Here is a 27480-nt window from a genome sequence, read left to right on the forward strand (position 1 = left end):
TTACTCCTTTTGCAAATATAGTATATACTTTTGCTTTCATATTAATTTTCTCGGTACAGCACAGTACATTTAGGATATCCATTGCAAAGTCTCAAACCAAATACAAGATTCACATGACCATGCAGAGGCACTGTTGTCCGCAAATGAAAAGGTAGTATGCTCTTCAAAGGGTGGTTTATCATTTTGGGAGGTGAATTCCTTAAGCAACGAAGCTACAACTGTATTTCTGCGAAGCTAAAACTGTATTTTTCTAAAATTATTAATTAAAGCAAAGAAAGGTGGCCATTTAGTTTTCAGGCGTTTACGTTTTTTGTGAATATCTCAGCATATATTTGTTTCATCGAAAAGAAAATTGCGGAATAAATCTCTATTTCAAAATTTCCTTTAGAAATAAGAAGCTACACAAGTAACACTTCCCAAGTGTAACACTCTAATTTTGATAAAAATTTGGCAGCCATATACTACACATAAAATAAATAAATAAATACGTGTTTTTTTATTTTCTGCGGAAAAACGGTTTTAGGGAGCAAAAGCCCCCACCCAAAATTTTGAAAGTTGTCGCCCGAAAGGCAAGAAGAAGTGGACAGAAATGAATGAAATCGTGCACAAATATTGTAGACGAAAAATGAGGGAATACGAGTTTCGTGTTTTTCTAGAAAGAATGGTTGGGTGGGCGCGGACCCCTCCAAACCTTTGCTCATGAAATATCAAAAGTGCTAGTAACAGTATGTCAGAAGTGCCTAAATTTATATGAAGAATTGCAACGAAACTTTGTGTATGGACAATACGCAAAAAATAAATGAACACGGGTTTTTTATTTTCTGCGAAAAAAGGCTTATAGGGTGCAAAAACTCCCACCCAATGTTTTGAAAGTTGACGCCCGAAAGCCAAGAAGAAGTGGACCGAAGTGAATGAAATTGTGAACAGATATTGTATTTTCCTGAAAAGAAAAAAAAAACTGTTGAGCGGACCGAGGCGTTGAGTGGCGGAAGGTGTGGACCGAAGCGAATGAAATTGTATGTAGATATTGGATACGTAAAATACGGCCTTTCTTGTTTCACAAGTGTCTCCACCTGATTTCTTCAAATTTGGCAGATCAACAACAAGCACAAACAGTATAGTGTATTTTATAGCATTTCAGGAGACACCTTTAACCCTTACAATGTTTTTCCGCATAAACAAAAACACGTGTCGATTAATTTCCTGTTTGCTGTTGATGTGCCAGATTTGAAGCAAAAGGGATAGGGATACTTCAGAAACACGAAAGACCTTATTTTACATAGGGTCTCTAAAATGTCTACCCACAATTTCATTTGCTTTGGTCCACTACTTCCTGTGGTATTACGATAATATTTACTTTTTTTCGGAGGAGGAATAGGCCCCAACACTATTTTCCGCACAAATTAAAACACGATTCGTTTATTGTTTTGCGAATTGTCCCTATACGAGGTTTCGTTGCAATTCTCCATATTCTTAAAGAACCTCTGACGTATAATTATTTGCACTTTTGACAGTTCGTAATCAACAGTTTAAAAGGTCCGTGATATACGCAACCGCTTTTTTCTTTTTTTTTAAAGGAAAATACGAAACCCAATTACCTTAATTTACGTCTACAATATCTGTGCACAGTTTCATTCAACTCTGTACACTTCTTCTTGCCTTTTAGGCCTCAAATTTCAAAATTTTGGGTGGGGGATTTTTTCCCTTAAAACCGTTTTTCCTCAGAAAATGAACTCGCATTTGTTTATTTTTTGCGTATTATCGTTCGAATGTGTCGTTCCAATTCTTCATGTCCTTTAAGCACTTCTGACATACTGTTATTCGCACTTTTGATATTTCACGATCAAAGTCTTGTAGGGGTCTGTGTCCAACCCAAACCTTTTTCTTTTTTCAGGAAAATACGAAACCAGTATTCCCATTTCTTGTGACCTTTCGGGCCTCAAGTTACAAACTTTTGGATGGGGGCTTTTGCACCCTAAAACCGTTCTTCCACAGAAAATAAAAAAACGTATTTATTAATTTTTTGCGTATTGTCCCTACTCAAAGTTTCGTTGCAATTCTTCATGTTCTTTACACACTCTGACATACAGTTATAAGTACTTTTGATATTTCGTGATCAAAGGTTTGGAGGGGTCTGTGCCCCACGTAACCATTTTCCCAGGAAAATACGAAACACGTATTCCCTCATTTTTTGTCTGCAATGTCTGTGCACAATTTCATTCACTTCGGTCCACTTCTTCTTGCCTTTCGGGCGTCAACTTTCAAAATTTTGAGTAGAGGTTTTTGCCCCCACTAAAACCACTTTTCCGCAGAAAAACACGTATTCGTTTATTTTATGTGTAGTATCTACCTGCCTATTTTTTCAAAATTGGAGTGTTACGCTTGGGAGGTATTACTTGTGAGTCATAATGTTATATGCATCACTTTTACTCTTCTAATAGAAGCAAACCCTTGACCCCCAAGCGTTACCGGACCAAATGTTCTTTGGACGAAATGTGCTTTGAACTAAACATCCCTGGACGAAATGTCCCTTGGACCAATTTTCTTTTGGACCAAATGTCCTTTGGACCAAATATCTTTTGGACCAGTTGTGTTTTGGACGAAATGTCCTTTGGACCAATTGTCGTTTGGACCAATTGTGTTTTGGACGAAATGTCCTTTGGACCGATTGTGTTTTGGACGAAATGTCCTTTGGATCAATTGTCTTTTGGACAAAATGTTCTTTGGACAAATTGCCCTTTGGACCAAATGTCCCTGGACCAAATGTGTTTGGACTAAATGTCTATGGACGAAAATCTTTTGGACCAATTGTCTTTTGGACGAAATGTCTTTTGGGCCAAATGTTCTTTGAACCAATTGTGTTTTGGACGAAATGTTCTTTGGACCAAATGTCTTTTGGACGAAATGTCCTTTGGACCAATTGTCTTTTGGACAAAATGTTCTTTGGACAAATTGACCTTTGGACCAAATGTCCCTGGACCAAATGTGTTTGGACTAAATGTCTCTGGATGAAAATCCTTTGGACGAAATATCTTTGGACGAAACGACCCCCTACTACCCACCGCCCCATTCTGTTCAGCGCACTGTAGACAGCATCTTCTGAACACTGGTGAGCTTGTCTACGTTTTACTTTCAAGATCTCCATTTTTCATTTGTTTCTAATGAAAGAAACTCAGGCATTTTTGGATTTTGATATTTGCAATTGTAAGAGTGGCAATAGCAATAGGAGTTCAATTTTGAGATAAAGCTTGTGAGCTTTTAGAGGAGCTAACTGCTGAAAAAAAATGAATCAACTGTAATATATGAATTATTATACCTAGTATAAAAAACTGAAAGTAACTATGTCTGCGTGATTATCACGGTCAAATTGCAAAGTCAAATGAAATGACATTTGGTATATAATCAGGCCCCAATCGCAACTGGGAAGTTATCATACGCGTATCACTTTCATTATAACACATATACTTAGTAGGGAGTAGGTGTCCGAATTTTTGCGAAAAATTGAGTATTTTACAAGCCGTTCAATTAAAGAGCTGAAATTCAGTATATAACTCTTTAATAAAAATAATCAGAACGTGTCCTGGCATTTTTAAAAATGTGTTTTATGAGCGAAGGGGGGGGGTTCTATAGCTATATTGGAAATTGGTAGTGGGTTGATTTGTTGTAAAAATTATCGAAAACGATTGATATTAGTTGAGGAACTAATTGAGGAATGAAAACTACAGTCCTTTGCATTTTATACCCACTGCTTTCTATTATAATAATTGCTGAAGCTGGTGTTTAATATATGGATCGTTCAGAGCATAAGGAAATCAAACCATAAAGTTGTGAGCAAATTGGACATAACATTTGCATTCCAAGCCTAATTTCATGGGCATTTTAAATTAGTACGGCATGCTTAACTATATGGAAAACTAGTTTTTCTTACGTTGGTCTACTTTATCTTGATTTCATACTTACAAATTTCATCCTGTTTTCTAATGAAATGTATATGGAAGCCAAGAAAGAAATAATTATATATGATAAATTTAAATTCATCTTAATTTGAAAGATAAGAAACACTTTACCATTGTATATTGTAAAGGTCGGGTCCACCGGTATTGTAACAGAGCGGTGCTTGAGCGATTGACGGTAGGAATTCAAACTCCGATAAGTGAAAATTTCACAGTCTTGTTTTATTTCAAGTGTAACCTCTTTAGTCAATGGGGAGAAGGACGTGGATCATGGGTCAGAGTTGATTACGTTGGTGGGTCGGAGTTGGTCACAATGGTTCAGAGTGGTTCATAGTTGGTGGTGGGTCCATTCTGTATTCTACCATTAATTTCATAATTCGAAATCACCCTGTCCTTTAGCTTAAAGACACAATCGTGGAACGTAGAATTTAATATTAGTGATGTAATAAGCCCATAATGGATCGCTTCTTGTTTTTCCTTGGTGCATTATACTTTTGCAATGGTAAGACAAGTTTTTACCTCTTCTGGGTAGTTTCACAGTTTCACATTTGTAGAGGTGGTCACGGAGTTTTCAATGAAGGATTTATTACCATCTTGAACGCTCGCTATTTTGCACAAGTTAGCATAAAGACTCGAGACTCTTACCATTTAAAAAAAATAGTAATACTCTTAAATTACATACTACTTGATTCCCCTTGCCATTTTCAAATTTTGAGTTGCACCCCTCCTGAGACCCTACGGGGAACTTTTGGGCAAATCTTTTACCTCGACACGGGGTACCTTTGAAATTATAAAATACATGTTTTCCGGTGTTGACATCTGTTTCATCGTTTCAGACTTTTATTAGTGCCAACGGGCTTCATGGATACCATGTTTCTTTATTCTCTTAGTTTTCAGATACAAGCCCCCATGCCGTAAGCGTCAGTGGACCACCGATGCGCAACTGGCGGCCTTTCGAAAAAAGTTGGATCCCGCAGCTACGATCCGTGGTGGCCCCACTTCAGTTTTGAAAATTATACCACCAGCGGCAGAGACTCGACGAAACGCCAACGAACCACAAAATTCCTCCCCCAAAATATGTTAAATCGCCCAGGTGCTTGATTTGTTTATATTCAGGTGAGTGTAAAAAACACTGGTGGAAAAAAGACAGTATCCCAAGGTGGGCGCTAACCTTCAAACTTAAGTTTACTTGCCGCATATTCTTCTGACTTCGCCACGGAAACGATGAAGAAAATCTCGCTTGTAGAAGAATAAATTGTTGAGGTCTTAATTTAGCCAATCAAACAAATCCCTCTATCTTGAGTTCTGTGAGATGGTACTGTGAACCGTTTCGAGATTTATTGCTTTCTGGTGGGGTACTATCTATGTGCGAAATTTGAGAAAATCGCCGACGCGCACCTTCGGAAACTCTCCTCTTGAGTGCAATGTTGACCAGAAATGGTGTGGGTCATTAAAGCCTTGATCCACAACATACTGACCCAGCACACATCGTGACCCACAATGCCTCAACACCCAACGTGACCCATTCACCCACCATGACCCACTCTGGACAAATCACCAACTATAAAAAACTCTGAACCATTGTGACGAACTCCGACCTACTAAAATGCATCGTCATTAAATTTGATCCATTATCCACACCATCCTCTTTACTGACTTAAGTGGTTATATTTGTACTAAACCAATTTTTTCCAGTAGTTAGCTCCTCTAAAAACTCACAGATTGCATCTCAAAACCAAGTAGTAAGTCCTATTGCCATTGTTATAACTGGAAATATCAAAAATCCAAAAGAGCCTGAATTTCTTTCTTCATTATAACCAAATGAAAAAAAGAAGAAAAATGGAGGTCTTGAAAGTAAAACGTAGACAAACTTGCCAGTGTTCAGAAAATGCTATCTAGGAGGCACTGAGCAGAATGGGTTGGTGGGTCAATGGGTCAGTGTGAGTCACAGTGATGGTGTTTCGCAGTGGGTCACGCCTTGTTGACCTACGATCCACTGACCCACTCACAAATCTTGACCCACCGATCAACTCAATCTCTGATTTTACATTTAGTATATCATTTAAATGACGAAACGTACATCTACACAATTTTTTCTCAATTGCGAAGGCTAGCTTGATACATATACTAGTTGAGATGGTAATTTCTTCTTAAGGTGAGAAATAGATATGATTAAAGAGCCCATCTTGAAGTGGTTACAAACTACATTCCAAAGTTACTAGAAACGCTTTCGCGACCCCAGAAAACTATTACTTCAACAAATATTTAAGTAAGTTTTTACATTTTATTAATCATATCTCCAAGCCCCTCATCCTGTGAAGATGGGGATGATTCGATATAACGCCATTGAGTGCCTCACTACTCATCTCAACGACCCAGAAAACAATGGATAATACTCTACAATCAGTCATTTTACACTATTTTTACATGTCACTCGTCCCAACTTCCATCCCTTGAGGTATCTGAATTCCACAATATTTTTTTCTTAGATTGTAAGTAATATGTCTCCCATGTTAGGTAAAAGTTGCTCCAGACATTCCGGAGTTTCGCTGGAATTTACACGTATACATACATCAAAACATTTAGAGCTGTGTGAGCAATGCTTTCGATGTTGCTCCTGTAAATTCAAAATCCAGGTGGCATAGTCGCTCATACCAAAACGTGGCATTCAATAATATTGTGTTTGTAATAGTGTCACGAACTCAAACTATGGATTTGACACTAATCTCAGGCACTTGAGACATTTTATTTTTCATCCTTTATCGTCCGCCATAATAATGGGTTTTGAATCGATTGAATTGATTTTGAGTTTAACGTCCCGTCAGCAGTGAGGCTATATGAGACGTAGACTTACTAATTAACGTAGAATCCGAACTACATGAGCTCTCGCTGGGGGCCGAATCTGGGTCTCCCACAGCGAAAGCGTATGCGCTATACGCTTAACACACAAAGGAGCTTTACGATGAGAGTTAAATTTGAACTTTAACGCTTTCGGAGTTGTAATTATTAATTTCTGCAACAACGAGAACTATGGATTCGACACAAATATCGATCGCTTTTACTTTATATATATATATAAGAGGCGGAGAGAAAGGGACCACATCCATATACAAAAGCCTTGCAGATTATTGAACTGAATTCCTTTGGAAAGAAATCCTATTCTGCTTTCTTTCTCGAGTATAAATAAGTCTCTTAGACATGACTTCATGTTCGTAAATTTTTTGTTTACATGGTTTGGGGATCAGGAGTTTTGTGTCTGTAACGAAGATTGGAGTTTGTTTGTATAATAATTTCTGTTTATACCCGAATAGTGTCTTTACCTTTCAGAAAGCGTAAAACACTTGCTGTAATGAGAAAATTCTGAAGTAACTTCCGATGAAAAATAGCTGCAAATAAATACACTACATAATTTCTTCATTGCGATGATATTATTTTCTTAATTTGTATTTAACATTCACATATATCATAGAATACCAACGTAGTGTGAACACCTGTTATATTTTAAACATAATAATCACTATGTTCTGCAATGATTATATGTTATATATATACAACTGACGTATTTTAATGTAATTATTTTATATAATTTTTCCTGCATTGCGGAAAATAGAATTTCATAAAAAAAGCATTGACCCACATGGGAATCGAACCCTCAACCTTACGATTTGAAATCCAACGGCGTACCACTGAGCTCACACAAGCACTTTTCAGAAAGTAGTTCTAGCAGTATATAGCAGTATTTAAGATAATAATTACATTCATATCCACTGCAAACGCTGTTTTTGTTCTACTTTGACTTTTATTTTAGTACTCAGGAGAGAATAATGTTCTATATCTAAACTTTCACCATTCTTTTACATATGGAAAGATTCGTTTACGTATCTAAATGTTCCATTAAGTATGGAGAGCAAAATGACAAACAAGCATGTGCTGACATAATACAAAGTTTAGAAATATTGTATCATTAAGTATTTCAATCAATGTTGCTTTTTACATATAATTGGTAACAAGTCTTATTATATTTAAAAGAGGAAAAACACATCAGTAAGATTTTTCCGGATTGCAAAGGTTGGCTTCGAGGTTCGAACCTGATTTACATTTTCCCGAAGATACGCGAAGTTGGACTTAGAAAATTTTTGCCTCGAAACAGCAATAAAGAATGCGCTCAACCTTTTTGAGACAAGGTGTACAATGCCATTGTAAATATCGGACCCAACAATCGGGGTACTGTTATCTTAATCAAAAAGGGTATTGTCGTAGACCGCATTAAGCGACTTCCCTCTGGCCGTGGTATCAGTTTATTTTGTGATGGATTTAATATTGTGAACGTTTATGGTATTTCTTTAACGGTTAACAGGCGTTCTCGTGATCATTTTTTTAACGAGAAAATTGTGCAGATTTTACCAGATAATTGTGATCCTATTATTATGGCGGGTCTTTAATGTACTGGAACGACAAATCGATACCACTGGCATCTTCCACCCGAGTGTCACTTTTACCCGCCTTATCCAACAGTTGCGGCTCAGGGATGGGTGGTGGACTCATTTAACTGTGCCTAAATTTACTTTTAAGAATAGTCATATGATGTCCAGGTTAGATAGGTGGTACATAACGTCTTCTCGTTGTTCAAATATAATTGAAACGGACATATGTCCAGTTTCATTTAGCGACCATGCAGCGGTTTATTGTGTTCTTAAAATTCCGACAGGTGTCTCGCATACGCATGGTAGAAGTTACTGGAAATTAAATGATCAGCTTCTCCATCCAGCTACAGTTAGGAATTATTTTCTTCAACGTTGGCAATTTTGGGTACGTCAACTACGTTACTTTTCAACTCTTTCTGAATGGAGGACTTCTTACGTTAAACCCAACATAAAACGTTTTTTCCAATGGTACGGAAAAGAAATTAAGCGCGAGACTCATCAGACATTAGAATATTACTACGCTGTATTAAACGATCTTTGGTCTCAACCCAGCAGCCTTCAAAATCTCAGTCATATTCATAGGGTTAAAGCACAGATTACACGCATACAACTTCGGGCTCTTGAACGATATCAGACGGCTTCCACATCTGCCGCATCTTGTAAATCTGAACGCATCTCCTTTTACCACTATATTCAATCGCAGAAGCGACGTCAACAGAACTACATTGAAACTATTACGGTGGATGGTGCTGGCGAAGTTACGGATCTTAATGATCTTAAGATTCATGTGTATGAACATTTTTCTTCCTTATATCGTACTGGATTAATCAATGCTACTGCACTGGAGACATATTTTCCGGAGACAATGCCCCAACTGTCTCCCGACGTACACCAACAATTAATGGCGGACATTACTCCGACGGAAGTCCAAGAAGCATTGAGTACATGTAAAGACCGCAAGAGTCCCGGCCCAGATGGACTAATTTATGAAATCTATGTCTTTTATTGGGACATTGTAGGAGCGGAGTTATGCCACCTTTTTAATGAGCTCTTAAGGCATAGCAATTTCATTGATAATCAAGGTGTCACTGTTATCCCTAAAACGAACTGTCCGGTGACCATACAAAACTACCGTCCTATAACGTTACTCAATACTGACATGAAACTTTTCTCTAAAGTTTTAGCACGACGCTTGAAACTTGTTGTCACGGAATTATTAGTGATTTCCAAGCAGCAATTCATCCCACCAAGAATGTGTTTTCTGCTCTTAGCAAGATCCGTGACATCTCTGAATATTTTAAATTTAAGCGCATACCTGCATGTTTATTATCAGTGGACTTCCAAAATGCTTTTGACTTTTTATCCCACTACTATCTCTACACTGTTCTACGAGCCTACAAGTTTCCTGATTTATTTATTGACTTGATTCGTGCACTGTACTCTTTAGCCACTTCCCGTGTGCAAATAAATGGCCACCTTACAGCTCCCTTTTCCATATGTCGTGGAGTAAGACAAGGATGTGCTTTATCTGTATATTTATTTAGTTTGGCGCTTGAACCTCTGTTCTACCATCTCATGTCGATCCCCTCATCAGTGAATCATGATTTTCAAAATATCAATGTTCAAGCTTTCGCTGATGATGTGACACTCCTTTTCTCTACGAATGAACAGTTTGAACATATTGAACAGTGTCTACAGACTTTCGTGCAGGTGAGTGGTGAACAAATCAATGTGAATAAATCGACGTTATTGTTATATAATGCTTCCATGGTCACGTCACCCTTTTCTATTGACCACCAGTATCTGATAAATGACCCCGTCAAAATACTTGGTATTACATTTACAGTTCGGACTGACGTGATGACAGACATAATTTGGAGCCCTATTCTCCAGAACTTACGCCTACTTAGTGCAGACAATAAAGGTTGGAGCTTGAATTTGATCCAACGCACCTATTTTGATAATACTTACATTCTTTCTAAAGTGTGGTATGCAGCTCAGATCTTTCCTCTGCCTGAGTGTTACGCAAGGAAGATTGACTCTCTGATAGGATTGTTTCTCTGGAGTGGATTTTATTTTCGACTCACACGAAATGTTACCTATTGCTCATATTTTACAGGCGGCTTACAAGTTACTAATGTGAGACAAACATGCAAAGCTCTTTATATGCGTAATGGATTGAAGTTCTTTCTTGATTCTGACTCACACACATCGCAATGGATCTCGTGCTGGACTGTTTCATTAACTGAAAATAATCCGCCATACATTCGTTTTTTCCTCATTGCCCTGCATATTTGAGGGAACTCATTTCCGCATGGGCATATGCCCCACCGTTACCCGAGGCTGGCACCATGTCCACTAAAATGTTGTATGGTGCTTTAATCAACAGTGTTATGTGTCATTCTGTACCCCGAATTTGTCATAAGTTTCCCACCTATGACTGGCATGTGATCTGGCGAAATGTGCACAACAAAATTTTATCTTCGGACATTCGTAGTGTTTGGTTGTACTTTATTCATGACTTACACCCTACCAATGAACGACTTCATACTATTCGTCGTTCTGAATCTCCTAATTGTGTGCACTGCGGTCGACTGGATACTCTTTTGCATCGTGTGTTTGAGTGCATTGATACGACTCGCATCTGGACCTCTTTATGTGGATTACTTGCAGTGATTTGTCGTAAACCAGCTAACTATTTTGATCGCCGTATACTTCCTCTTCCGGACTATGTGTGGTATCCCAACACAAAACTCAATGCCGTTAATTGGCTTATCGGGCATACTATCTATTACACTATGTCCTCTACGCCGAAGTGTACAGTAGAGGAATAATATTTATACTTAGAATATGCTCATCAGACTTTTCCTATGATCAATCTGCATGAAACATCTGTGTTTGCTAATTTCCTCAAAGTGATCTTGTAAGTTTCCATAGTATACTGGTCTCATGTAATGTAATATCAGTGTTTGCAATGTACTAGTTATTACAGTTCAATAAATATATTTAAAAAAAAAAAAGAGGTAACATGTGAGCTTTCTAATTAGCAGGTCTGGGTTCTATTCCTGAGTAAACGGTTTTGTATTTTTTCTTATCTCCCTTTCCTCGTATTAGCAAAGTACTTTCTGTTCGTTTTGCGGGAACAAAATATTTTCATTATTACATACGTAAAGGAAAAAGATATACGCGTATTTACACGACAACTTTTGAAATGGTCGTGAAACGAGGCAGTATTTTCGTGTAAATTTTCGAGACGATACTGAAGTATTTAAAATCAAACATATGTAGGTTTGGAAATGGTCCATCACCAGTGTCTCTTTCGGAAGCAATGTTCGGGGGAGGAGTATTAGCCCGGTCGCACTGCTGATAGCATTATATTTGTTATTGTATTATAAACGTATTATTTTGATCTCGCCAGGGGCGCTCTGAGGAGGCAGTGTCCCCGAAAAAGAGTCTAAATTAAACATTGGGCATCATTTTCACGATATAGTGTCCATACAAGACAAGAATACATTTTGTCTCGCGACAACAGTGTCTGCTTCAAACCGGAAATGATTGCAAAATATCTCTCTCCCCTTTTATGTCCCTCGTTAAGATTCTTACGTATACCAAATTTGAAGTGAATATAACACGTGGAAAGAATAAAATATTAATTTTAAGGAAATACACACTCACACAGGGACGTACGCAGGGGGGGTTCTGGGGGTCCGGACCTCCCCCGAAATTCCAACTTTTATGTAAATTTAGCCTAATTTTAGGGACAAGTTTAGGAATTTCAATGAAAAATACCCTGATATTGAGTTTGGACCACTCCCGAAATAAATTCCTGCGTACGCTACTGCACGCACACGCTCACACACACACACACACACACACACACAAGCAAATGAGTACCTCTTGAAAATTGTCTCGTCGGCAGCGTACATAGTTATAATGTATAAGATACGTGGAAAAGTGCTCCTTTCCATTTAATAGTTTTAGTTGCGGGTCCGGTTGCAATGAAATGCCGTGTATAATAGAGTCAAGCTTATTTTCAATCACCTATGCTATAAAAATAAACTTTTAAAGAAAGAGAAAGTGACAGAAAAACTTGTTGGGAATCGTACCCAGGTCTGCTGCCCAGTAGGTTCACGTCGTTCCCCTACACTACTCAATTCCTTAGATTTTGTACATCCTACTTACTGCTCACATAGTACTGGTAGGTAGTGGGCCCTCGTCTGTGGTATTATATACCTCTAAAGTCCGAATCACAGCTAAATGTTTGTATGCTTCCGCAAAACATACAAACACCAAATTTTGCATACTTGTTCATCATGCGATGTGAGTAATGGGAAAATTCCGATATCATGAAAAAGGCGAAATTTTCCATGCAAATGAAGTGTCAGAATTTTTCGTCGTTTCGAAATGCTGGTTTCTAGAGTAGTTCCGCACTAGGGATGGTACCGAGACCGAGACTAGTCTCGGTATCGTCTCAGTGTCGTCTAGATAATTCGAGACGAGACCGAGACCGAGACGGACTTTTGTATATCGAGACGAGACCGATACCGAGACGGACTTTTACATACCGAGACGAGACCGAGACCGAGACAGACCTCTATAAATCGAAACGAGACCGAGACGAGACCTTGGTCAACCTCGAAAGTCTCGGTCTCGTCTCGAATATTGACAGTTATTTTGTCTTTACTCAAAATTTGTTTCGCTGTTGTGTGATATAATATGGGAACGGTTGACTGATGTACAGTGGCATATTTACGGGGTAGGTGTCGGGCTCAAGCCCCTCCCGAAAGAAATTTGTGATAATTTTTTCGCATTGTACGTACAACACAAATGTTTCTTGCCCGTTCCTCAAGCTTCTTCCGAAAAAAAATCCATTGTTGTTGTATATAATCTTCTCTCTCTCTCTCTCTCTCTCTCTCTCTCTCTATATATATATATATATATATATATATATATATATATATATATATATATATATATATATACAGGGTGTCTGATAATTATATTACGACTAAGCAACTTTACGACGTTATATTAAAAGAACTTAATGTGATATTTACATGCGGTTTTTTGCATTCAATACAGAAAGTCTTAAAGTTTTTTTTACCTGTTCAGTACACCTCTATGTGGGCACCATGTGTGATACGAAGCACATCCAGACGAAGATCAATTTCATCCCAAGTACTCTGCAGCAAATCATCAATTACTGTCTTAAAAGCAGCAAGGATACGCCGCTTTAGCTGTTCAAGGTATGCTACCTTCGTAGCGAAGACGGTGTCCTTAAGGTACCCCACAGGAAAAAGTCCAGTGGTCTCAGATCCGGCGACCGCGTAGGCCATGATATCGGACCGTCGTGACCAATCCACCTGTTGGGAAACACCTCATCCAGGTATTCTCGAACTTCTAAAGACCAGTGTTGCGGAGCTCCATCATGTTGAAACAGAATGTTTGGTTGCAGATTCTCCAACTAAGAAATCACATAAAGCTGGAGCAAATCCAGATAGACCTGTCCTGTGATTGAATTTTCAGCGAAAAAGAAGGGTCCAATAATGCGATTATGCATTAACCCACACCACACATTTACCTTAGGGTTATCGCGCTCCATCTCACGTGTTACATGATGGTTCTCTGACCCCCATATGCGACCATTGTGCCTGTTCAACCTCCCAGACACATGGAATGTTGCCTCGTAACTGAAACAAATCTTTTGCAGGAACTGGTTATCGTGCTCAATGCGGTTCAGCATGTAACAAGCAAAGTCAGTACGTCTTGGTTTGTCGGTTGGCAATAAGGCGTGAAGAAGTTGCACCTTGTAGGCGTGCAGCTTCAGCCGCTTATGAAGAACATCATGAACCGTAGCCCTGGGCATATTCAATTCTCTCGCCGCTTTGCGAACAGATTTTGTTGGACTACGCACAAAGGCCTGTTTCACTCTTTCCACATCTTCCTGACTGGTACTTGGTCTTCCAGCTCCTTTCTGGTGCAGAACACTTCCCGTTTCCATGAATTATTTATATCAAGCTTTAATTGTAGCTCTGGTTGGAGGATCACGTGCATACTTGGTCCTTACATTCCGCTGCATCTGAGTCTCCGACTTCGTTTGTATGTACCAGGCAACACACTGTGCTTTTTCTTGTGGTGTCTACACCTTCTTTATTGTTTGCTAACCTGTAAAAGGCAAAAGAAGAACCTGTAAGACTTTCTGCATTGAATGCAACAAACCGCATGTAAATATCACCTTAACTTCTTTAAGGTGATATATAGGCGCGGATCCAGGATATCATCAAGGGAGGGGCTAAACCATACTTTGCCTCTTTATCCAGTGTAAAGCAGGATTGAAGTTCATTTTATTCAGTGTATACCTGAGCGTTAAGGGGGATATGGTCCCTATAGCCCTTCCCTTGGATCCACGCCTATATTTGTACCATGTTGTGTGAAGATACCACTACATAAACATGCAGTGGTGCCAACGCAAAATAAAGTTGTATTTTCTCAAATTGCACTATGTAAGGTATTACCTATTTCTAATTTAGATATTAAATAAAACCACAATACCACATACATTATTCAGTTTAACAAAGAACAATACAGTATCACCAATATCAACATTTTGGAGATCTCTAACAACTCAAATGGCATAGACGGTGCAATGTGCATCATTTGTATTTTAGCGTTAAATACTATGATCATGGTATAATGTAATTCGAATGAATGAAGAATCAACGTTACAAGAAATGAAAAATTTAACTTTTTCTAAAGACTTCACTTCGAAAATGTGCTGACATATCACGTCTCATCATGTAAATGCTACCAAAAGACTTAAATGATCATAATGTCATTTACAACAATTGTTATTTCAAACCGTTTCAGAGATACCAAACACATGGATAGTGATTGTTGTACTGCTTAAAATAACGTATTTGTATTAATTTTTTTAAATGTTGCTTTGGTTTGCTTCCATAACATCACAACAATAGTTTTTAGTGGTTTTAATTACAAGTTGCAGTTCCATTATTTTAAGTAGTGTGGCCAACTTAAATAAAATGCTAAATATTATTTTAAATATTGTGCAAATAACGTAGCTAAATTGCAAAATACTTTAAAATTACTTGCAATTTGTTTTATGGTGTAAGAATGTTTTCAAAAGATGATGTTTTTCGTAGTCTTTACTATGTTAATGTTAATGTATGAGTTTTGGTTCCAGCAATACATGTAAATGCCAATTGTAACTGAAATTAAATGCAACTGATAGCTTTTCAGTAACCCTAGTTGTTCCCATAAGCCTTAATCGTGATGTACACAAAACCATGGTTAATTAAAAGTTCTAAGTACACCCTAGTTATATTTCACTTGTTTTAGTTTGACCACCGACCACCTCAAACTAGATACATACCATAGCTGTATGCAGTTATTCAAGGACTTACTGTTAGTAATATACCATGTGTTGATTTTTGGTTTGGTTTGATTTAGTTTAATGTCCCACGATTATGCTAGGGTGTCTAAAGGAGACATGGAGCTAATGATTATAATGGAATCCGAACCATTTCGGTCGTTCAACTGTACTCCCACCGGAAATCGAATTCGGGATCACGCGAACCGAAGTCAAGCGTGCTAGCCACTAGACCAAATGGAGTCCTCACATTGTGTTGATTTAAATCATTGAGTCAGTGTTGTCAGATTCGAAGATCAAAAACTAGCGTGTCTGTGCTCCAAAAGTAGCGGATTTGAACTATTTGAACTGCATACCACACTTTAGAAAAAATGTAAGTATTAACAAAATAGGTGCGTTGGATCGAATTCAAGCTCCAACCTTTATTGTCTGCACTAAGTAGGCGTAAGTTCTGAAGAATAGGGCTCCAAATTAAGCCTGTCATCACGTCAGTCCGAACTGTAAATGTAATACCAAGTATTTTGACGGGGTCATTTACCAGATACTAATGGTCAATAGAAAAGGGTGACGTGACCATGGAAGCATTATATAACAATAACGTCGATTTATTCACATTGATTTGTTCACCACTCACCTGCACGAAAGTCTGTAGACACTGTTCAATATGTTCAAACTGTTCATTCGTAGAGAAAAGGAGTGTCACATCATCAGCGAAAGCTTGAACATTGATATTTTGAAAATCATGATTCACTGATGAGGGGATCGACATGAGATGGTAGAACAGAGGTTCAAGCGCCAAACTAAATAAATATACAGATAAAGCACATCCTTGTCTTACTCCACGACATATGGAAAAGGGAGCTGTAAGGTGGCCATTTATTTGCACACGGGAAGTGGCTAAAGAGTACAGTGCACGAATCAAGTCAATAAATAAATCAGGAAACTTGTAGGCTCGTAGAACAGTGTAGAGATAGTAGTGGGATAAAAAGTCAAAAGCATTTTGGAAGTCCACTGATAATAAACATGCAGGTATGCGCTTAAATTTAAAATATTCAGAGATGTCACGGATCTTGCTAAGAGCAGAAAACACATTCTTGGTGGGATGAATTGCTGCTTGGAAATCACTAATAATTCCGTGACAACAAGTTTCAAGCGTCGTGCTAAAACTTTAGAGAAAAGTTTCATGTCAGTATTGAGTAACGTTATAGGACGGTAGTTTTGTATGGTCACCGGACAGTTCGTTTTAGGGATAACAGTGACACCTTGATTATCAATGAAATTGCTATGCCTTAAGAGCTCATTAAAAAGGTGGCATAACTCCGCTCCTACAATGTCCCAATAAAAGACATAGATTTCATAAATTAGTCCATCTGGGCCGGGACTCTTGCGGTCTTTACATGTACTCAATGCTTCTTGGACTTCCGTCGGAGTAATGTCCGCCATTAATTGTTGGTGTACGTCGGGAGACAGTTGGGGCATTGTCTCCGGAAAATATGTCTCCAGTGCAGTAGCGAAAAATGTTTTCTCCCCCGTCAAATCGTCGTACACTGTAATCGTATAATCAGTTAAATATGTTTGAATTAGTTTTAATTCAGGTATGCCACCACCATGCATCAAATTAATGCCAGAACTCTTACACAATAATTTAGCTTCTAAAGACATAAAGTTCTTTTTTGATTATAATAAGGCTTACATGCATTTTTATTCCCTTTGTTATCAATGAGCCCTTTAGCAACTACAAGGGCGTGAGCAAGGCAACTACTATCTTTATTTTATAACGACTATATCATTGCATTTTTTCATATATTCTTAATCAGAGGTAAAATTTCGACTTTTCCTCCCTTCCCCTATAGGTAAAACGAAAATCAATAACAAAACGATCTTGTTCCATAAATTTTGCATTAGACTGTATGACTCGATTCAGAGCCTCCCAGACGAAGTCTTCACCTACATTCGGTGTTTCTCGAAATGAAAACCAAAACGATCTATCTGGATTATTCTGATTCCATAATGTCAGCCCTACCTGATTGTGGGAATCTACATCTACCATCAACATATTCAATAGTTGAGCAATACCTCTTCGCACCAAGGTAATTGGGTTTTCCCCTTCAGGGGCTCTCGCAAGTTATGCAGTTATCATTGTACCATTCATTCGGAATTTGTTGTACTTTCTAGTTATTTTTTAATAATTGTAATTTTACTAGAACTTTTCATTTTTCTAAACACTATTATTGCTTCGAGTACTATAGTATATAAATCAGGTGTTTGTAACAAAGAAGTAACTTTATTATTCTATCAACTAACAATTATTATTAGTAGTACTATTAGCGTTTTTTTTACAAAAACTCTATCTCACGTATTTCAGCTGTTTGATACTTTTACTGTAATTGGGGCTGTTTTCACTATAGAACACCAAGAAGGTTCCAATAACGTATTCTTCCTAAAGTTTTTAGTGATATTTTCTAAACCTGAAAATAGAGAAAAAGCAAATTATTACATTTCTTATATTGCAAAATCATCCAAAAATCGCATATTAGGCGTATCTGGGTGAAAAGGGGCAGAATATTCGTAATCTACATAATCGAAAACATAGAATATTTAATCAAACAAACAATACTTAAAAATCACCACCCAAAATTTTGACGAAGTCCAAATATACTTAAATTTTTAAAAATCGATATTTCAGTTATTTTTGACCGCAACGAGTTCTGGTTTTCATCAACGTATTCAACACAACGTATATTTCAAAAAATAATCAATCATGGGTGAGGTTACAAGGAACACTTAAAAATCACCCCCTCGAATTTTGACAGTTTAAAAATACTAACCCTTAATTCACACTTAAAATTCACTTCAATTTTCTCTCACACTGCACACGATGTCTTTTTGCAATCCAACGAATATCTGACTGAGAATTGTTTCGAACCTCAGCCCCTATATAGTTGGTCTGGTTTCCTCTGATTGGCCAAAATAAAACTCTTTTCATTCAGCAAAATCTGCAAGTCAAGTATCTCATTGGCTAAAATAAAACTATTTACTATTGGCTCCATACAAAAACGGCTAAGATATGTGCTAAATATTTTCTAAGTTCATTTTGAGTGTCCAAAATTTATAAAATGGCCCATATCTCGAAAACGGTGAAAAATTTCAAAAAAGTAATCGAAAAAATCTCCTCTTTATTATACCCCTTGCCGGTTTTACACGTGAAGAACACATGGAACCATGTTTCAATCTTGTACGATAAGGGTGGGCCAAGTTGCCAAAAAATTTCGGATCGTCATATCTCAGAAACGGTGATACATAGAAATAAAATTTTAACGGCATTCGATTTAGGATCATCAAATGTATAATGGACCCACGTTTGGTAAACATCCCCCAAGTTTCAACTTTTTCGAAAATCGAAATTTTTGACTTTAGACCGTCATATCTCGAAAGCGGTAAGAGATAGAGAAAATATAACCACATTTTTTACGGTCTTTCCAAGGGAGTACACATATACAGAGATTCAAAACTCAGAAACCAGATGGGTAGAAGTTAGTAAAATTTTGAAGAAAAATCGAATCGTTATATCTGGAAAACGGTAAGAGATAGTAAAAAATTTTAAAAGCATTCGATTTAAGATAATCTACCCGAGTTTGATAAACATCGTGCAACTTTGAACTTTTTCGAAATCAAAATTTTTGTCTCTGCTTTGTTCATACAAAAGAACTATTTTCCAATGTAAAAGATTGTACACCACTTTCTGTTCTTCTTTGAGCCCTGCTATGTTATATTAAAATAGTGTTTGAATGAATACACTCCCTTATTATCTATTATGTTAAAATAGGGGTTGCAAAATGTGCCATACTCTTTTGTTTTGTTCTGTCTTCTTAGTCTCTGTGTAATTTCTGCTGTGTTAAAATAGGGGTTGGAACATAAGCCAGTGCTATGTTTAAATAGGGGATGGAACATATGTCATACTCTTTTATTACCTCTGCTATGTATAAATAGGGGTTGAACGAGTACACCCCTCTATTATGTTGGTACTCTTTGTTATGTTACATACGTATTTGCAAGGGGTTAAGAAATAAGCCACAGTATTTTATTAGCTCTGCTATGTAATATGTGCTATGTTACAATAGGGGTTATTAGCTCTGTTATGTTCGTAGTCTCTATGTATTCTCTGCTGTACTATGTGTTCGTAATCTTATGTATTCTCTGCTATGTTAAAATAAGGGTTGGAAAATAAGCCACTGCTATGTTCAAATAGGGGTTGAAAAAGTGATCATAAAAGGGAACGAATCTAAATCTGTGCTTTGTTGCGTAGTCTCTGCTATGTGTTATCTGCTCTTCTTTATGTTCGTATTCTCTGTTATGTTCGAATGGGGGTGGAAAAAGTGGCCATAAAAGAGAACGAGTTCACCCCCTAAAATTTGCTCATAAAAGAGAATGAGTACACCCCTAAAATGGAGGTCGTAAATGACAATGGGTGGACGGTGCGTGGGTCATAGCGTATAGTGAGACACTGGAAATTTGAGTCCTTGATCTCAGGAGACCCTGGAAAAAAAGTCAATTTTTCCGCTACCGGGGGTCAGGTGTCCCCCTTCTACCTTCCTGACATCCTCATTCTTAAAAGTGTCCCTTTACTATAGGGTCAGTAGTGTCAACATCTATGGAATATTCATATTGATTACAGCTACCTGGATAATCTGTGAATATATCATGATGTTTTACCAACAAATCAAATAATTGCTATTTTTCTTCATTACTTAAATGATCACAGTCATGTACCTTTTCCCTGATTTCGTTTATTGTTGCTACAGCATACACATTTTCAAAAATAGGATTATCACTTGATACCTTATGCCCACAACTTTTCTGTTTACTTTGAATATTACCATGAGCATTTTGAATCTCATTATCAATTTCTGATATTTGTAAACCATAGTATTCGAGTAAAAAATTTTCTTCTACTGCTTGATTTATATTAAGATCTTTTATTCGAAAATCTTTCGACTCTTTTCTCAACTGTGAATACGCCTGATCTCGTTCATGTAAAACACGGATCCACTCTTGTTCTAATTTACCTATTTGTGAAACCAAACTATTAATTACAGGACATGCTGAAGATGTATAGTCATGATTGGGTTCGAACTCTGAACTTTCATCTGACAAGTTATTGTTTTCTACAGAAATACCAAACTCAGTATCAACAGGTTTATTTATTCGATCAGCATAAGTCAAAATATTCTTAGGTTGACAACAACTGTTTTCTTTATTATGTGTTTTTTCAATGAGCATAGGAACAACAACAATTTCTTTTCCGTCAGAAAAACTAATTACGTTTTTCGAAAAATCTATCATCGCATGGGCGATTGTGAGGAAATTACGACCTAACAAACATTCTGTGTTTAATTCATCTACTACCAGAACTCTTATGTCGAACATCAAGTGTTCTATTTCCACACAAATATTTACTTCACCCTTAACCTGCTTTTTTTCTTTTACCAGAATAATCTACCAAGAGAATATGTGGTGCAGGTTTTAATTGCGGATGTGAAATTACGGAAAAAATACGTTTCCATGCCTCAAAACTGATAAGGGATGCTGAAGCACCTGTATCCAACAATGCTTTCAACTGAGTATCTAATACTTTACAATAAATTTCTGCAGTGCGAGTGTTATTACCCTTACTTACATTTTCATCAATTTCTATTTCGTCTTCAGAAATATCTAAGTCCCAATTAACAACATTATTAATATTTTTACTCAACGTTACGTATTCCACAGGAAAAATTGGGGTGAGTGCATCTTCATTACTAAAATCATGACTATTACTAAAGTTTTCCTGAGCTCTACCAGAAGCACTCTCTCGGCAGAGCGTTTCTAGTTTAACGGTGTTTGTCTACTCTGATTACCAGATGATGTAGGAGGAGGGAAGGTACGAGGTTGATTAAAATTTGAAATAAAAGGTGGTTGGTTACCAGGATGAAAATTTGGAAATGGTTGAGGCGTGTGCCCACCATTATCAGCGCGCCTAGTATCAGTGTAACGTATAGCTTCTTGGCTATCGTACTGATTATCGTTTTCAGGGTTACGCTGAGGATGAATATTCCTTGGTTTATTTTTATTCTTAAAATGTTGATTTTTACCTTTGCTGTGGGGTTCCTTTTTACCTTTGGTTTTGCTTTGATGTTGTGTTTCTCTAAGATTATGTTCATTACTTTCATTTTCCTGGACATTAACCTGACTTACACGAATCTGTTTCTTATGAAATCCACTATTTGTTCTAAAGTTGTCATTGTTTTTTGACAATGTTTCAAGATTTTGAATAACATTTAACATAGTTTGCAAATCCAAGGATGGTAACAAAAACAATTGTTTCTGAAAATAGTTAGGCAATAACAATTTAATTGTATTCAAAATAAAAGCTTCACTAACGTTTTCATTCAATTCTCGAATTCTATGGTAGCGATCTGCTACGAATTGGTAAACTGTACCGTCGACTTTAGGATCGTACCTTTTCGATTGCAATACTGACATTTTACCAGCTACAACTTGCAGAGATTCGAACTGTTGCTTGAAAGCAAGAACAAAATCACTATATGATTTAAAGTCAGGTTTACGAGTAAGGAACCAAGATTTAGAAGATCCTTGCATCAAAAAATCTAAAATATCTAAATACTGCTCTTCAGGAATTTGCATTAATTTAACATTTTTCTCAAACAATTCCAAGAAGTCTGAAGCTGTGATTTCGCTTTCGTGTCCTAAAAACTTTTCAAATGATTCAATATCACTACGCTTAATTGGCCTAGTATTTGTAATCTGAACTGGTTTTCTATTATGAGTACGATTAGGGTTTTTACTTTTACATTTTGGTTTGCTATTAGATTCATAACTTGTGCTAGTGCCGCTACTGCTACTACGACTAGTAGAACTTCGAGTTGAAGAAGTGTTAGCTACACTACTGTATAGTGAATTAGTTACACTACGAGTATTAGCAATGCTACTAGGTCTAGATTCCACGTGCAAGTTCAAAATTTGTTTTTGCGTCAAGGTTAGTTGAGCTAGTAACATTTGCAGTTCTTGTTTGAGGTTACCAATTTCATTTTTAACCTCCAAAACAGTACTCTGGATCTGCACATACTGTTTTGATTCTTTTTCCCTATCATTTGTTAATTCTACTACGATGTTGCTAAAGCGATCTACTGTATGTTTGAGAAAAAGTAACGATTGATTAATCCGATCAACTTCCATGCCGTAATTATTTATACTACTTTCATTTAGAGTTACCTTTTGCATGCACTGTGCTTACCTGTGCTTGGTGAGCTTGAATTTTATTTTCAATGTCTACCAATGAATTTCGGTTGCTACGTATTTTCTCCTCAAGATCTACGATTTTACACTCATACGTGTTAGAAATTTGTTGAAAATCATGCTTCATTTGAGTTAGTGAACTACAACTTTGAGCTTCAACCTGCTGGATAGCTAATGACAACTCGTTCCGTGTTTCGATCAGCTGATTGTTCGTTTGAATTTTCATTTCATTAAAACGATCATTAACTTCCGCCTTGAAATCCCTAACTTCACGTTTCAAATTTTCAATTTCAACTTTAATTTCTACTTTAAAGACATTGCACTCAGCTTCTACTCTCTGTATGCCATCCGTAAGTTCCTGAGTTGAAAATTCATGTTTTTCACGTAACTCTGTAATTTCTGCTTTTACACTATTACCTTCTTTGACTAACTCATTATGATTATTTTTTATCACTTGGTTAGTATTAGCTAAATCCGCGGACAATGTTTTTACCGCTTCAAGCAGTGTTTGCATTTCACTAGAAGTTGACATTGTAAAATATTATACCACAAGGCACAACACACAAATCATTACATTGGCATTGAATACGAAACAGTGGAGTTCAAAAATTCGCTTTCTCCCCACTAACACATCTGTCTTTGTTCGGTGCGCTAGATATAAGGGAAATGGAGTTCGATACCCGTTTGTTCCAGTTCAAGAAAACCAACTAATAATAATATTGGGCAAATATATACAGTAGGACAAATATATACAGTACAAATGAATTTGGCAACTAATGACTAGTACTAATGAAATGATTTTTAATATGGACTGGAAAATGTGATGAACATGTTGCACGAAATTATGATCGATGGACAAAAACAATTCTAGACAGGATACCACGAGATAAAAATAGCCTGAGAAACGTCCTTATACAAGAAGGTTTCAAGAAATCAAGAACAACTGGGGAGAACCTGAAAAAGAATTGCTCAAGATACACAGTTGTGGAGAAGACTTGGAAAGACCTTCATGCAGCAGTGGATTGATAATGGTTGATTATGATTATGGTTATGATTTTATTATATCTGGACCTCAGTGATAAACTAAACCAAGTTATAATTTCGAGTTACGTGAGAAGCGAAAAACCGGTTCCTTAAGAAAGACCTATAGTACTGTTTTTCAAACTATACTAAGTAGTTATAAAGTAATACGATGCTTTTAGACTTATATTATCACACCACTAGAAACAACATAGTCTATTTAAAAAGTACTGGTATTGTTAAATCAATTTCGACAAAAAAGTGACTTAGCTTAGTCTATCTCTAAAGCTCATTGATATATAACTTTTACTAGGTAAGGTAGGGTAAAAACGGATCCAAAATTTAACGAAATTCGTACAGGGAAAAAATATTTTTGACTCTTCATATTGCAGCAAAACTACGAAAATTAATAGAAAAGAAAACTAGAAAGTTAAGAATTACTCGTATACCGGGACAGAGAAAATAGATACATATACAGTGGGTCAAATAAGTTTCCGTACACCAGAGATTAGTAATTTCAAAATGTTATAATATCTTAAAATAAATAAATAATAAAACGAAATTACATGGGCTGAATTTGTTCGTGTCTGATTGTAATGTGTACACATTATAATGATGGTATTGAATATACTGATAGTATAACTAACGATTTAAGTTAAGTTGCTGAAAATTGAGATCAAAAAAGTTTCCGTACACGGCACAAATATACAAAAGAAAGAAGCAAAACACACACCAACAGCATCGGCAGTGATTACAGATGACAGTAGCGTACTCTACTAGTGATAAGGTACTACTGCAGTTAAATTTGGGCAAGGAAGACCAACAGAGGCAGTATAACGACTCGTCAAAATGGAAGTGCCCATTCCAATACGTGAACTAATAGTAAAATTTAGACAAGAAGGTAAATTTCTAAGAAACATAGCAGAGACAGTAAAAAAATCACATTCTATAGTACAATACATTCTAAATAGGTATATTGCAACAGTTTGACTATGCAGTGGCCGTCCAACGAAGCTAAAGGTTAATCATAACAGTGTTATTTTAAGAACTATCCTAAAGGAACCCAAAACAAGTGCTCCAAAACTAGCTAGTATGCTTGAAACTGACTATAGTGAACAAATGGTTCCTGAAAGAGTTCGCACTATCATCAGAAAAGCGGGCTACAACTGTCGCGTAGCCAGAAAGAAACCATGTTAGCAAAGCAAACGCCAAAAATAGTGTAGGTTCCCAAAAGCTTATGTATACAAACAAATTAGGTTCTGGAACTCTGTTTTATTTAGTGATGAGAGCAAATTCAACATTCATGGATCCGATGTAAGAGATATTGTGTGGAGGAACCCAAATACGTACATGGAACCGAAGCATCTGTGTCCTACTCTCAAGCATGCAGTTGGGGGTATGCTCTTCTGGGGGTGTATGAGTGCAGTTGGAGTAAGAAATTTGGATTTTATGGAAGGTACAATGGACCTACATGTTTACCTGAACATTCTGAAAGAGAATCTCCATGACAGTGCAAAGAAACTGAATATGGGAGACTCTTTTATATTCCAGCAAGATAACGACCTTAACATACTGTACGAAAAGTAAAAGAGTGGTTGTCGTATAATGAGCCGAAACAACTTCATACTCCTCCACAATCTCCTGACTTGTAATCCTATTGAGCATCTGTAAGATGAATTAGGAATGTGCATTAGGAAACACAATATTAGAAACAAGGACTAGTTGAAGAATGCATTACTTGAAGAACGGAGGAACATCTTTCCTGTAACTACATCAAAATTGGTCACTGCAATGCAGAAACGAATGCGAGAAATACTTAAGGCCAAAGGAGGCCAAACTGATCACTAACTGAGGCCGAAATGCAAACTGGTGCCTTTATTTGTGTGCATTTTTTTATGTGTACGGTAACTTTTTTGACTTGTAATATGGTCAGTATTTCGTGTATATTTCATTTTCTTCTAAATTATAGATACCAAATGTTTTATTTTCTTGTGTATATTCTTATTATGGAGTTCCTTACAGAAAACTCATAGAAATTGTCCTTTTCTTTCTGTACTTTGTAAGATATATTACAATACATAACCGGGAAACATCTGTACGGAAACTTTTTTGACCCACTGTAGCTCGAATTAACTGTATACTTATATAATATGTATGTCCATGTTTCGCAAGTAATTTTCAATCAATATAAAATTTCAACATAATGAACGCACGATTAGTTTTTTCGAATAAAGATCACATGCACCGCTGAGAGCTCAGGAATAAGCTTAATCTGTGTTACGGCACTGGATATATGTTTATGTAATACATTACGACCTTATGAACTTGTATAAGAAACAAAATGTACTTAAAGTGAGACGCGAACTATACGAAACATCGGACTTTGAATCTAACTTGTTTGGTGATCAACCCGAGACCACAGATAGCAAAGATGAGTCCCTTAGCTCCGACCACAAGGTTAAGGAAGTTCCTGTTTTAAAGTGTCAATTAAACACTAAGATGTGAAACGGAAATAAAGCATTTGATCAATTTGAAACAAAATATATTGTAGTAATAATTTACTCTATTTGTTAAGATAATGAATATTATATTCTGTTTTTAAAATGACAGTGAAAGCAGAATGTATTGGATAATAACTGAGAAAAGTTTCAATTTTGGTACGATTAAATACATTCGTGTTGCTATGTCTTGCATTACCCGTTAGGAGGTATTGAACAATTCTGATTCAAAGGCAGGAAATAAACTACTGTATAGTACTGGGATTAATTTAATAGAGTTTAATGGTATAGACAGTACTGAAGCTATTTGACACAAAGTCTATTGCTGAAAGTGAAATATGAGTTACTATTAGGGTTTTATCCCGGGTATGTTATACCCACTGATGATTGAACCTGGAAAACACACATGGAAAGCATTAGCACCAGCAAATTAGCTACGAAGAGGTACATCATACCATAATTCTAAGTCAAGAATGAAGGAAAAAATAAGAAGCGGAAACAACAGACTCTACGATTATAATACTTTCAATTTTAATTTCTCACTATATATTTCGAGACTTTCGAGACGAAACCCGAGACGAGACCGAGACTTGGTCTTCGAGACCGAGACCGAGATCGAGATAGGCATCTGTTGACCGAGACGAGACCGAGACCGTGACGGAGATTTTTGACTCGAGACGAGATCGAGACCGAGACCGCTACTTATCAACCAAGACGAAACCGAGACTGTATAAAGTCTCGTCTCGTCTCGTCTCGATACCATCCCTATTCCGCACATTATAGAAACGTCATACCTTGTCAGACAGTGAAGATAGGAACATAGTTTATGCTATAAAAAAGAGCATTAAAATTCGTTTTGATTTGGGGGCACAAATCGAAAAAATGTGAAATTTGTAATGACT

This window comes from Thermobia domestica, chromosome 4 (genome assembly GCF_964235325.1).
Source record: "Thermobia domestica chromosome 4, izTheDome1.hap1.1, whole genome shotgun sequence".
In the NCBI taxonomy this organism is placed as follows: Eukaryota; Metazoa; Arthropoda; class Insecta; order Zygentoma; family Lepismatidae; genus Thermobia; species Thermobia domestica.